A 14,861-nucleotide genomic window follows, 5' to 3' on the forward strand; every position below is an offset into this window, starting at 1 on the left:
TACAATCACTTGTTTTCGATCGTTCAGTTTATATGGCAGGTGTACGCTAGAGTGATTCAATCTCGGCGATTCTGAGAAATAAGCTGTTTGTTGGAGTGAACAAAACGTATGTAAACTTCAGATCGATATCTCAAAAATTGGTGAACTAGTTCGCGTACCGATGGGCAAACGGTTAAGGCTATCACACAACTATGGCTTTTTGTGGCTTAACCTTCCATTTTATTGAAACATCTTCTTCTTTGACACAACAACCATGGGTAAATCTGAACCAAGACCACAAGGCTTCGCTTGTTCCTCTACTCTTTCTTTTTGTCTTCCCATGACAGTTCGTCATCGTGCATGTTTCTACTTCGTATAATGGATTGGGGTAGAGCCTAATCTTTCTTCGTCCAGAGAGGAATCTGCTTATAGGATTTTAACTCAAAAAACGATTGGTTTCGATATATGCTGTTTTGAACCATTAATTGAATAGCTTCAAGTGTTTAGTAAAATTGCTGCCTTCCAGCACATGCCTATCATGTCTGGCACTATGTGTAAATATTTTCAACACAAACACATTGGCATTGGTAATTATTCTCAATTTCGTTTTTTTTGGGGGATTATTATGCAAAGTAGCGAAGAGAAAAGATGAATTTTCCCATTCATTAATTAATATAAATGAGTATTTAAAGCTTTTGTTGCGCACTTAAAATGTCAACTGTGCTGCAGCATTACACTGAAAGGCATACACCAATCAAGCCGCTGATGTGTTGTGATTCATTGCATTGACATTTGAGCAGCAGAAAATTCAATTGCATTGTATTTAAGCGCGACCAACGCAAATGTGCATATGAATTAATGCGTGCGTGTGTGTGAAATATGCCGGAAGGGCGTTAGGGCCATACTGATGAGCGCGACAAGGCGATGCGTGCATTTTTCAACACATTCACACATTCGTCATTCACATCAATCAAGAACGCGCGCAATCAGACCGGTTTTTGCGATATTAATTTCATGATGATTTTCGCTTAATTTTTCATTTTTCTTCTATAATTTATGTTTTTTCGATTTTGTTGTGGTTGCTGGCGCTTTGTTTTTCTGCGCGCTGTCTGCTGGTGACACAATGTGCGGCAACCTTTTCTGCCGCTGCCGTATGTACGACGCTGCGGCTGTCGCTGCCAATGACAACATATAATTTTTCAATATACAAACAATAGCAATGCGTGCGTGGAAAAATTTATTATTTTGATATTTTTCACGTAGCAATGAGAAAAAATGAAAAATTAAAGCGAACAAGAAGAAAAAATAAAAATAAAATAAATAAATAATTTGCAGCAAACCATAAAATATATATGTGATTGTATAGCAGATTCATAATTTTGTTGTTGCTGATGTATTTTTGTTCTTGTGAATGTGTGGCAAAGCGCATATTCTGCGCTACAATTTCACGCCGGCATACACACGCAGCTCAGATTACAGCGTACGCACAGCCATAACACACACATATACACGCATGTCTATGAAGCATACACACAGGCGCAAGTTGGTATTACTAAGTGTTCGCAGAAAAATTGCGGTTCAATTTGCTGCGTGTGACCTTTTTTCGGGTGAAAGGTCGCCTACCATCACCCTTCGGCGCTGCAGAGAGCTGACAAGCTGGCGAAAGGGTGCGCCAAGTAATGCTGCGTATCAAATAATCAACCTCACGAGCGGCGAAACAAGTAGAACAAGCGCCCAAGAGCGTGGCAGACAGACAGACAGACTTTTAGGCAGCCTGAAATTCGGCCTCGTTGATGAATTTTGGTAAAAGAAATGATTTATTATTTTTCATTGAACACAAATACTGCCAAAGATGCTCTTTCACACACAGACACGCACACACAAACATTTTTGTATACAAATGTTTACAACAAATAGCCGAATGGTTCTTTTTTTTTGAAACCATTTGCATCTACTTTTTACTCCTAATTCGTCACTTAATGCAGTGGCATCTTTTCTAAGCTTCCCACTACTCAACCTCACTCACTCTTTTATTCCCTCTCTATAACTTGCTATGTCATTCTGCCGCCATTATTATTTATTGCGTGTTTCTGTGATTTTTGAGATTTTTGAAGTTGTCACAGACATCATTAAAATTTAATTGCGCTGCTCGAGCATTATTAATATCAATCAGTGCGAAAAATTCTTTAAATTTCAACTGCGGCACTTCAAAGCGTACGAAAATCAGCGCTTTATAGGTTATGTATACACTTAAGCCACAAAAACATTGCGCGGGAATGTGGTTTAGTGAAAAATAAATTAGATGAAAATCGCATTTTTCATTGCTCATTGAGCTCTATTAAAATTTATGATTTTTAAGGTTGATAAGGCGCATGCTGTGTGTTCTAATAATAGAGAATTTTGTTTGACTGATGTAAATGATTTACGAAATTTTAAATTCGGCTGATATATTTACATTGTTCGATCAATAAAGATATTTCAATAATATTTCTTTAAGCCCATTAAGCCCTTGTTGTCAGCTAATAGCAAATTCCTCGTTAAATCGTTTATCAGGGTCAATTAAATCACTGGGAGTGAGGCTTGACTTTGTTTATTAGTGGTGAAGCTGATCTCTAATTTATTTCATCATTAATCAAATCATTATTTCTTTCCGTGTTTCAAAAAATCCTACATTCTAAAAAAAATGTATACTTATTTGCGGTCCCGAAAAACTTTAGAGATTAAAATGTTGTAAATAATGTTAATGAAATTTAATTGCATTAAAAGAAAATGTTTCCTCATTTAAAAATTTTTATTTTCGGGATTAAAAAATTTATTTTCGGTATGCCGAATTTTTTTTTGTTATCAATCAGGATACATGTAAATATATCAAATTCAATTGCAATGAAAGAAGGTGTTTGAATATTTCAAAAATTTTATTTTCGGGATCCCGAATTTTTTTCGGGATTAAAATAATTAAATTTTTATTTACAGTTATCTAGTTCAATTTCAATTTTGATCAAATAGTATTTCCGTGTTTAAAAATTGTATATACGGGATCCCGAAAATTTTCAGTAATCTATAGTGATGCCAATCAAATAAAATTCACTTTCTGTAATATTTCAATTATTTTTCGGCATTCTTTAAAAATATAAAATATGCTTGGCAACACCTGCTAGTGTTCGATAGCAGTCAAAATTTGTAGCTTGAATTTAATTATGACAGAATTATTATATCCAAAGAGCTCTCAAGCGCTTTCTGTTATCGATAGCGGAGTTTCATCTCTAATTGCTGATCAATTTTATTTCGTTTTTGAGCTGAACTGCTAAACGTTCGTTACAAATATTAAATTTCAGAGCAGCACTTGTATATACGCACACACACATGCACATATACTTACAACATTTCATTTTTCTTGAGATGTGTGTGGTTGTTGCAATAGAAATATAGACACATACGAGTACGTACACCCGTATACACTATAATTTGCTCTAACTTTCTTTACACACTTTCGCTTTTGTTTATGCTCCTTTATGTGCGTGTGTATCCCTGAGTGCGTGTATGTGTTTGTTTTGCTCCATGCTTGCTAACTCCGGCAAAGATTTCTCTTTTCCACTACTTTGGCAGCAATTGCTTGACGCTTGTTATTCCAATTATTAATGCTGTAGTAGTAGTTGTTATTGTTGTTGTTGTCACAGTTTCATATGTACAAATATTAATGTATATTTGCACTTGAGTATCACATATCCACTAAAAGTGCTGCATGCGTGAGTGTGTGTATATGCAACACGAGCGTAGAGCTAGTGCTGCCTCAAACACACATTTACACACTCACAGAATTGCAAACGTCTCCTGCTGAAATTGCTTGTACAGTTGAGTGTCCAAATAAGTTGAGTGTCAACTTACCGAGAGCACCAAGAAGCACACGATAAACAAAAAAACAAAAACAGCAAGCAAAAATAAAAACAAAACACAGACACACATACAAGAAATAATAAAAATGAAATTCGGAGCGAAGGAAATAACCGGAAAATAATACCAAAAACTAAGTGGAGTACACGACTAACAAGTGAGCGCAAAATAGTTGTGCGAAAAATGGATGAAAGCAGGAAAAAAAACCCGGCAAAAATTGAGTGAGTAAGAAATCTGACAGTGAAAACATGAAAGAATAAAATGGAAATCTTAATTGGATTTTTTGTTTGTGCAAATTGCGAAATGTGCATACAAATCACTCTCGCATACATGCAAACGCGCACACAGCTACACATAACTGCGTGGAACGTGGTGTATAAATATGTCGCACGCATATAAACATTTGCAAGAGTGTGTGTACGTGTGCGTAGTTTGTTTGTGTGCTCAAGCTTGAAATTTCACACAAATTCACAACTTAATTTGCTGGAGATATAGGATTCTAGTGGGAGGAGATGTGCTCTAGTACCAAAGAAACACATAAGAGATTTGATTCTTACTTTATATGTTCACGTGGATTGCAACTGAGAGGTCTGACAGTAAACGGAAGTTGTCGTGCACTATCAACTTTTCAACTTTAAACGCAAATATTTCTAAAACTACGAGCTTCCCGCTACTTTAACTTGATTTGAATAACCTTCACTATCCGACCATCTTATTCACGAAATTCTGGGACGTTATACTAAAATTTCCCCGACATATCCGGCATAAGGTCCGTGGCAGTAGCCTGATTACGTGCATCTACGAACTCGTTACTTTTTTGCCAAGGAATATGTGCACCAAATTTCATCAAGATGTCTCAATTTTTATTCAAGTTACACCTTGCACGGACAGACAGACAGTCAACCGGATTTCAACTTTTCTCTTGATCTTGATCATTTATATATACATATACATATAATCCTATAGCTACATCGTCCAGTTTTAGGTGATGCATACAACCGTTTGGTGATCACAACTACTATACTCTGTAGCAACAATTTGCAAGAGGGCCTGAGGACTTTTTAACAAAATTAACCGCTGCCGCTTTTATAGATATCAATACCGATATAAATTTAATTTTAAGAGTACATCGATTTTTGAAAAACGCAATCCGATTACGCCCATCTACGAACTGCCCCTTACTGTTTTGACAAGAAACATGTACAAAAAGTTTAGTTTTAGGTTATATATACAATCATAATCGTACAAAAATATTATATTCTGTAGCAACATGTGGCAGCACTATAAAAAGCACTTAGGAATTAAATTTCATTCAGATATTTAAAAAACTGACGAACAAATTATTAGAATCCCTAAAAAAATTCGCCCAAAAAATCGCTGGTTCGAAACCGATTTTAGACACATAGTCCCTTAGGCGACCCATATGGACATATCGACCCAGTTTAATGTACATACAGACAGAAATGTATTATAAACAATAATAAATGTTATACATACATATATAAATTTCAAACAATTTGATTAAAAACTCACCATTTTTAAACTAGCCTTGGCTACGCATATTACACGACGCGCTATTTTTTATAAGAACACTATCGCACCTTAATACCCGTAAAACGCGACATAAAACAACCGAGAACCGCATAAATTGCCAACGCACTTGTTACATTCATTAATATCTACGCTCATATACACACGCACGAACTAACCCGAACACGCACTTAAGGAATTTGCACCATATACTCATAATTTCGACGAACTTAACTCATCACGACTTTCACGACACTATTTTTTCGGAATTATTAACGATTTTAACTTTAAACTAAATAAAAACGCAATTAACGAAATACTTTTCAACGATTTTAACAAATATTTGCGACATCAGCCAAGAAATACGTGTGTCCACTCTCCTTACCACTTGTAACTAAATATTTTTATTGTTACATTGCATTCCTCAATTGGAATAATTCAGCTGATTTCCCCTTAATTTCGCATTCCACGATTCTAGAAAATTCGGCACAACTCTTCATTATCTCTTATTATATGCATAATAATTTAAAGGTCTACTTCGAACATTAAAAAATTTGCAACAAAAATGCAAAGAATCATAGCAACACTCATAATAATGAGCACACAGCTAATATCACTGCTGAGCACACATGCATAAGAACGTATGAGCGTAGGTATGCGAGCGCTATGCGCAGCATTGTTATGCAGGTGTAACACTGTTCGAAGTAAGAGCGCATAGTTGATGAAGAGAGCTTTGATGCAATGTATGTGAGCGCTTTGCGCAACATTGATATGCAGGTGAATTTAAGAGCGCTTCGCTGCAGCAGAGAGCTTTGAAAGTGAAAATGAATTTATGTAAATGTATAGTAAATGCAAGGGTGCTGGAAGTTTTTGTGAGAGGGTGAACGCATTCTAGCGTCTTGGGAGAAAGTGCTACGAGTTCAAATTGTAGAAAAGTTAAGAGTGAGGTGACCAATTTACATGCGAATTAGGCATATGCAGAAGGACTGGATATTAGAGTTCTATTTATTTAAGTATTATTTGTTGTAAAATATCATTATATAGAAGGCAAATGAATTTAATTGTTTTATAAAGTAAGAGATATTAGGGTATATATATTCAGATTTACTTACTTACATACAGAGAGAACACATAAGAAGAAGAATACATATATATGTATATCTCAATATGTAAGTATATATAGAAATAAAACTTCTATAAGGAGGCATCTATGCATTACCAAAGTCAAAAGCAAAAATGATCTTTGCGAACTGCATACTTGCTGAAAGACACTTTGCTTCTGTGCTCAATGGTACCGTCCGCCGATAGAGTAACACAACAGAAATAGAACAGAAACAGAATTTTCGTGGGTAGTTGTTAAAACTAGGCTTAGATACTTGAATATGAAGCTTATATGGAATCAGCAACTTTGATGAAATCAAATATAAACTCTTTATGTGTAATGAAGTGATTGGGTTTAAGAAGTCGAACGATAATCAATAAGTGAAAATGAGATATTACTCACAACCAAACTTCTATGTCACAACCACGAACCGAGAGAAATTTTGTGTTACTACTTTGCGCACTTTTAAGTAATTTCCTACCATTTTTTTCCGGAACGCTCTTCAAATTTTTTTAATATTAAAAATACTATTGAGTCTTTGAATTCGAGTACAAATTATTGCCCAGCTGGTTCGAAGGAAGAACTTCTGGAAAATCCAATTATTCAAAAGGATCTTTATATGATAGGTTATTGCTTTAGACGATTTGTTTTAGATGCTTTGTTGTATATATGTTTCATAAAGAGAGTTTAAGGTTTGTTCTGCGTTTTCTTCTTTTTCTTCACTCTTTTTCTGTTGGCAATAACACTGGGCTCCAACTGGATCTAAGTTTAGTATACTTTCCACAATTTATATTAGCAAAGGTACTCCTACAACCTTTTTTTTCGAATTTTTCGAATTTTTTTGCATTTATTGTTTATTAAGCTGAAGGTATAAGGCCCTAAACTAAAATTTTTCTCACCAACAATTTACTAAATATGTTAATTATAGGCTTCATATTGAAAATTTAAGTGCCTCTATTATTATAACTCACAAAAAATGTTTCCAATTCAGCAATTATTGACGAAACTCAATTCAACTGTGTTATTAAAAAACTATATACAATATAAGCATATAGATATATCGATGTATATCCTGCTGCAAATCACTCAGGGTAACGGCAGGCAAGCAAGCAGTAATAATAACAACAAAGCAGTGAAGTTGATGAATTTAGTAATAATGATGACGTCGTCGGTGTTGGTAATGTTGATGACCTGCTGCGATAATTGCACACATTAGCTGCCAAAATGAAAGCGATGTGGCAGAGAGTAATGAGCAATGAGCACAACACAATGCAACATTTTCCAAACAATTAAATTTCCATTTACGAACACAAAACGCCGCAAACATTTGATGGGAACAACACACATGAACAGGCATTTGGGCACACAAACACATCCATTCATATGTATTTTTGTGTGTCTACATAGTAACAGGAATAATATTTACTTATTGTAGATTTTTATTGTGCTTGCCGTGGTGTCCTGTTGACATTGCCAAGCGACGAATATGAATTATTACAAAATGTTTACCATAATTATGACTTAAATGACGAAAAGTGGTTGAAAGCTTAATGGGAAAAGGGGTAAAAGTTCGGCGATTTATGCTGTTAAAGAGACAAACTAACGGGAAGTGTACGAGCAAAGCGATAAATCTAGAAATCTGGTTTTTTGCTGGGGTAGCTGGGTTGTTTTGGGTAGTTAGTGGCCGACCACAGTTAAAGCGAAGTTGGAAAAATACGAAATTCTCCCCGTTTTCATGACAGAAAACTTGCAACACAAAGCAAAAACAAAGGATTAAGCTTCAAAGCTTAGCGCTAATGCCAAAAATATTGTTATCACAATTGACAAACGGCAACAGCGCCGGCATATACACACACGCATTGAGTAGGGATGGCTGCTGGAGCGCTTGGGTAGTAAGCCACATGCCACAAACCTACTATTGCTGCCACTAGATGTGCATGTGGGATGTGAATGGATGGATTTTGAAGTTTAAACAACATAAACCGTTCTTAAACCCCAAACTCAACTGAGTAGAATGACTAAAATAATATCAGCTAAACAAAAAGTAATGTGGGCGTTAGAAGCCCTTACTTCGAGATTTAAGAAATTGTCTGTGCGTAAAAGTTTTAACCGCTTTAAATGGCGTCTGCTGGCTGTTGCGCACAATTAACTCAGCCGATAATGACAAGTCATGGTACGCCTGGTACAAGAAAACACACAAAGGCCTAAATGTACGTGGGTGGGTTGAGTAGCATTTGAGTTGGGCTAGAAAACTAAGTTCAAGTTAAAGCAAGAAAAACATCGTTAAATTCGGTAGGACCGGAGCTAAATGTATATGAGGGTATAAAATAATATTTTTTTTTTGCTTTTGAACGCTCAGTTTGTGTGGCAGCTATACGTTATAGTATTCCGATCTGAACAATTTTTTCGGAGAATATGGGCTTGACTTAGGCAATAATCGGTGTCAAATTTCGTATAGCTAGCTTGTGTAATAAAAGTGTTTTCCTTACAAGAACTTGATTTTGATCGGTCAGTTTGTATGGCAGCTATATGCTATAGTGGTCCGAACTGAACAATTTTCTTGGAGATTGTATTATTGAGTTAGTTAAAAGGCTATGCCAAATTTTATGAAAATAATTTATAAAACAAAGAAGTTTTCCATAGAAGGACTTGATTCCAATAATTATATTGTATGACATCTATATGTTATATGAGCTGGGTGTTTGTCAGAGTCTAGATAACAAGCAAACAGATTTTTTAGGACTTTCTTTCTTTCTTAAGAACCTTTTCTTATATAATTGCGTCAAAGTTAAATTTTTCCTGCGATATTGTGCTTTTCTGTCATAGAACTGTGCAAGTGTCTAAAAACCAACTCGTGAGTTAAATAAAACTAACCTGGCAAGCAATAGCTGATCTAGATGGGTTCGGATAAAACACTGCTCAATATTTTCTTACAAAATGTTCCCTTAATTCTCCGCAGGACTACTGAAATCTTAATTACAAACAAATTTACAGGAAGGTATAGACTAAACTTACCTTAAAGTTGTGGACAGAGAACAGTTTTTGCATCGCTTGGACGACTGGCAAGCTGCAAGACAGAAAATAATATTTTTATTACTTTGTGCAAAAACTGTTAAGAGATTATGGGTTTCTTATAAGTCCATATTGTAGTTAGTAAGTCTTTCCACAATTAAAAATAGAAAATAAACAAAATTTGCATTAATTTTATCTTTGAAAAATATTACCATTAAAACAACGATGCTATTTGTATATATATATGTATATTAAATATTTTAACTTCATCGTTTAATTTTTTGCACCCACGTGTATAAACACAAAGGTTTTGAATCTCTATATTTACAATAAACGCCAATAAGCACCAAAGGGTCTGCCCAAATTATGTCACGCTTGAATGAGTTCAGCGAACCTTGAAGACGATACGAAATTCATAAAGCCACAAAAGCTTTTGACGCTTACTGCCATATTTGTGCATAAAACACATAACGTTTAGGCATTATAAGCTATAAAAAACATCGCGTCATTACTGTGAAGGCGTTGTCCCGCCATCAACGTTTAACACTTTCAAGAAAACGATAAATATTTACTTTTATAATTTTTTTTCAATGAAATGGTTCTGACACATTTTATGCAGATAATTTGAAAAATTTTGAAAACGATGTGTGCTTATAGCAGTTTTGACACTGCAAAAACGAAAAAAAATTTTATTTAAAACCATATATTAACCAAAAAAAACCCTCTTAAAATTTAACCAAGTCCGCAACCTCTGTTTACACTTAGCAAAACCAACACCCTTTTGTTTACATTTTATGGGGTCAATGGCCCCTTTGTTTACATTTGGAGTCAATGAACTTTTTGTTTACATTAGCCAAGTCCAGTACCTTTGTTTACATTAAGCTAAGTCAACAACCTCGTTTAAAATTGGGGTCACTGACCCATTTTTTTACATTATATGGGGTCCACGAACTTTTTGTTTACATTTTATGAGGTCAATAACTCAATGGTTTACATTTGCCGCGTGAGGTCATCTCATGAGTTTTAAATTACATCACATCACGGTGAGAGGGTCATCTAAGCACTGGCCATGCACGGTGTCTGCTTTACTTATATCGGGCCAGCTGGCAACCAGCATTTCCTGAAGTCACCTTGTGACTTCCAAATCAAATCACATCGCTTGAAACTCGCTTCCCCTGAAGTCACCTTGTGACACATCACACGGAGTCGCGAGAGTCAATTAAGCCCTGGTCAGGCAAGGACAGTCAACTGGTGGCCAGCTTCCTCTGAAGTTATCTTGTGATTTCCAAATGGCTTCACATCGTAACGCTAAGGTAACCTGGAAACTGGAGAGGCACGGTTCCTACTGTACTTACTTAGAGCCAGCCGGCAGCCAGCTTCTCCTGAAGTGACGCTAAAATCACCTAAACATTTGGGAGGTACGGTGCCTACTTTACTTATATAGAACCAACTTCTCCTCAAGTCACCTTGTGACTTCTAATTCACATCGCACCGAGGCGCGATAGTCACCTTAGCACTGGCCAGACACGGTGCCTGCTTTACTTATACTCGTATAGAGTCAGATGGAAATATAAAAATATCCATTTCATTACAAGTGTTCTTCCTACGCATTCCACATTTCAACTTGTATCCTTACACCACAATAGAAATTCCAACACTTAAGCGCTGAAATCACTTCCTCAAGCCAACTCTTGAAGCAAACGCCATCTTCCTTCCATAATTCCACCTTATCTTACACTCTACCTCATCTTTCATTACTACTACCCAGCACTACGTCGACGCTACTTTTGCTGCAAATTCACTTTTCCTTTCGCAACCTTCCAACAGCACTCCGCCCCCTTGGCATTGTTAATAATTACTCATTTGCTTGTTTAGCACTGAAAAGTTGTAATCCTTTCGCAAGTGCTCGTTTCTGAAGTATTAGTGCGCACTTTGAAGGACATTCGGCGAGGCAATTTCGAGCAAGGATTTTATTCTTACAAAAACACAAAAACAAAAAAGCAAAAATCACGAAAACAGCGGGTTTTCGTTTTGCTGCTTAGTTAGTTGATTTTCGCAATAATAATAATAATTATGAAAGCTGCTATTATATAAGTTATTTATTTTCCGTTAATTACTGTCAAGAGTTTTGTTTGAGTATTAATTTTGGAAAATGCAAACAATAATGGAGCGGGCGTGCACGGCCTTGGACTTGTTGGCGCGCAATTAAGACTTTTTGTGTGTGTGCGTTGTAATTATAAGTGAGCGTGTTAGTGCAGTGAAAGCTTCTCAGGTTGCTTCAGTATTGAGTAGAAGTACAAGTAGTGATTTGATGGGTAGATAAATAAAGAACGCAATTGATGACTTGAAATGCTAAAATATCGGAATTGTGCGCGGAAAAGTTCGAAAGTGTTGAAGTGTATTTGTTTACAACATTTCGCCTAAAGTTATACTACGAGTCAGTCGAGAATATTTCGCTTAAAACTATACTTCGATCCGGTTTAGAAAATTTTGCCTCAAACTATTCTACATCCAGTCATTTCTTTCCAACTCGTCTAAAATTATACAACGAGTATGCTTCGAGTCTGTTATTTGTAAGCAAGTGACGAAAGAATATGCAACTCTCGTAAATTTATTCGAAAAATATAGAATGCATGTATTCTAAACAAAGCGTCTAATGTTAGGCTTTATTTATGAAAATTTTTTCTAAACATTTGGGAGTGGCAAAAGAACACTCAATTCAAGAAATATACGATCAGTTTGCCTCTGTTAAACATATATTTAACCAGCTTAATAATGAATTTGGAGAACCCAGCAATAGTCAAAAGTTAAAAGTGTCTAATGAAGAACGGAAGAAGACCAACATTCTAATACGATTGCATGGCACTTACAGCTTAGACATTTTTATACAAGCTAAGCAACATATACAGTATAAGTCGGTCGGTCCATAGTCGTGTGTAAATATGTTTATCTAGCAAGAGCGGCTGCCAAATTGCGCCTTCAACACCAAGGCGACAACACACATTAACGGTTGCCAAAATATTTGCTTGGCGGGACATAAACGACATAATGGCCAAAGGTTCATATCGAGCACATATACATTTAAATATCGAATGGCAGTATATATAGAAGTGTATGCCAATCTAAGTTCATATAAGTAGTCGGAAAGAGAATAAAAATTTTAAAAGATGTGCTCTTAGGAACACTTCGAACACAACTTGCTTATGCGGAACTTATGACTTTCTTTGCATAATTAATTTTTGAGCACACAGTTGAACTGACTTCTTGATATTTGCAGGAGTTAAGAAGACTTATGTGTTTTGTAGGCCTTAATAAGGGAGCGTTATCTCATTACTTCAGGGCAAGATTTTCAGGACGGACCTATTGCAGGTCACCTTCTAACCTGTCTACATTCAGGTAGATCTACGGTTTTGTAGCCATCATCAAGCTATTTGGCTCACCTACTATTGCGGAGCTCTCTCAAATGAAGCCTAGTAGTAAAATCTTCATATTAGAAACATGTTTCACAAGTTCATAAACTGCCTACAAGACTCATATACTCCCTACAAGGTTCCTGTACGTCCGTTTGTGTATTTTTGTATGTTTGCCGACGCCATTTTAGTCATTTAAATCTCAGCTGAGCAACGCCATTTTTGTTTACCACACAGCTTGATGCAACTTATATTCATTTCACTTTCTTTACTCTTCCTCACTTACAGCCATGCTACCACACTTCTGCTGTAGTTTTTGTGTTGTCATCACACAACTATTTGGCAGCTTTTCACTTTAATCCCTGCTGCCTTTAACTGTGAGTGTGTGTGTGTGTGTGCAAGAGATGATGCTGCAAACTATTGAACCCGAAATGGCGGACGTGAAAGTAGGTCAAAATGTTTATGAATTGTGGGCGGCGAACATCACACAATCGACATATTCGACATTTTAAACCTGCTTGGCGCACTCAGTGGGGCTTACTTAGATGCTAGTGGCGCTGAGTTTGCCAAGTAAGCGAAGCGCTAGTTACAATGCATGCGGAAGTGCGCACAGTTGTTGGCCAATGAGTGGGTCGTTTTGATGGAATGACGCTGGAAATCGATATAAATTGCGCTAAGAAAACAGTGAAAGCAACGCGCACACACAAACAACAATGGTAATAAAAGGAATAGCAAACAATTGGGTATCGAGCATACAAGAAATCAAAGATGTGCGCTTCTTAAGCAAGCCGCTGTGGCACAGTTTTCCGCAAAAGTTTACTTATCGAACAAAAGATTTCCTTAGCTTGTCTGTTATCGCACAATAAAGCAATTAGTGCCAAGGCGCTTCAGCGGTGGGGCTGACAGTGATGCGACGCGGGTGCGGTGAACAGCTGAAAAACGAGCGAAGCGAAATGTGTTGGTAACCTTAAGTTCAAAGCGCGCTTTCACGGCCTTTCACTGGGCCGAGGAGAGTGCGGGCGTTTGCGGATACGTTGCCAACCACATTGGGACAGCGCCGAGGTAACCACAATTGCAGTTGGTTAAACTTTCTGACAAGTCTGATTTCTATTGCTTAATGCCCTGCCACATAGCAGGTGCGCATTTGGCGGATTGTGGCAGGCGCAACTTTCTCAACGCTTGTGCGGTAAATTTTCGTGTGCGCTGACAATGAATTCGGCAAATGGTGGGAGAAAGCGATATTTCCAAAAAAAATTAATTTTAATAGAGGTCATACTGAAGTAAAGATATTTAGTGGAGATAGCATATACGAAAAAATCAAATAAGAAAATAACACCACCTAAGTGTGTGGTTTATTAAAGCTACATAAAGTTTTAGCTTTTGTTGCAATATCCTCTATATAAACTCAAGGCAAATTTGCTAAAATACCAAGCAATATATCTATTTTATATTTTATAAACTTGTTGAGAATTCCAAACCACAGTTTTGGCTGAACGAAAAAGTTAGAAAATTCAATACTTTAATATTAAAAATTATAATTTTCAAGTATCTCACTACAACCACGTTTTTTTACGATTGTATACTTAAATCTACTTTCTCCACTTCTTTGTTACATTGGAAATAGGTCAGTGGGAGACAACGGTATTAGCGCAAAGTGTCAACTAAAGTGCTTTGATGTTAATGTCAATAGCTGTAAGCGATGCTTGACCAGAAAATGTAAACACAAGTAAGACATTCAAAACCAGAATCAAGGAAATAAATATACGACAAGCAAAGAGATGAAAGGACACCATAAAGCAATTGAGTTTTAACAAAATGGCGCAGAAGAGAGTATCAGTTAACTATGAGAAAAGTGCCAAAAAGTGTGTAAAGAATGTAAAGTTGCAATATAGTAAATGTTTGCTTCAGTATTTTGAATGAAAGAGTATTTGAAATAT

The 14,861-nt window shown here is 36.2% G+C and overlaps 1 long non-coding RNA gene across 1 annotated transcript in view; it reads right to left on the reverse strand.

Moving 5' to 3' along the window:
* LOC109579767 (uncharacterized) overlaps nucleotides 1-14,861 on the reverse strand; it is a 106,746-nt gene that overhangs the window by 21,031 nt on the left and 70,854 nt on the right. The window contains exon 3 of the long non-coding RNA XR_007422836.1: nucleotides 9,518-9,569. This is a non-coding gene — a long non-coding RNA (uncharacterized LOC109579767). The remainder of the gene's footprint in view (nucleotides 1-9,517; nucleotides 9,570-14,861) is intronic.

The sequence above is a fragment of the Bactrocera dorsalis genome, chromosome 5, assembly GCF_023373825.1.
Source record: "Bactrocera dorsalis isolate Fly_Bdor chromosome 5, ASM2337382v1, whole genome shotgun sequence".
Lineage (NCBI taxonomy): Eukaryota > Metazoa > Arthropoda > Insecta > Diptera > Tephritidae > Bactrocera > Bactrocera dorsalis.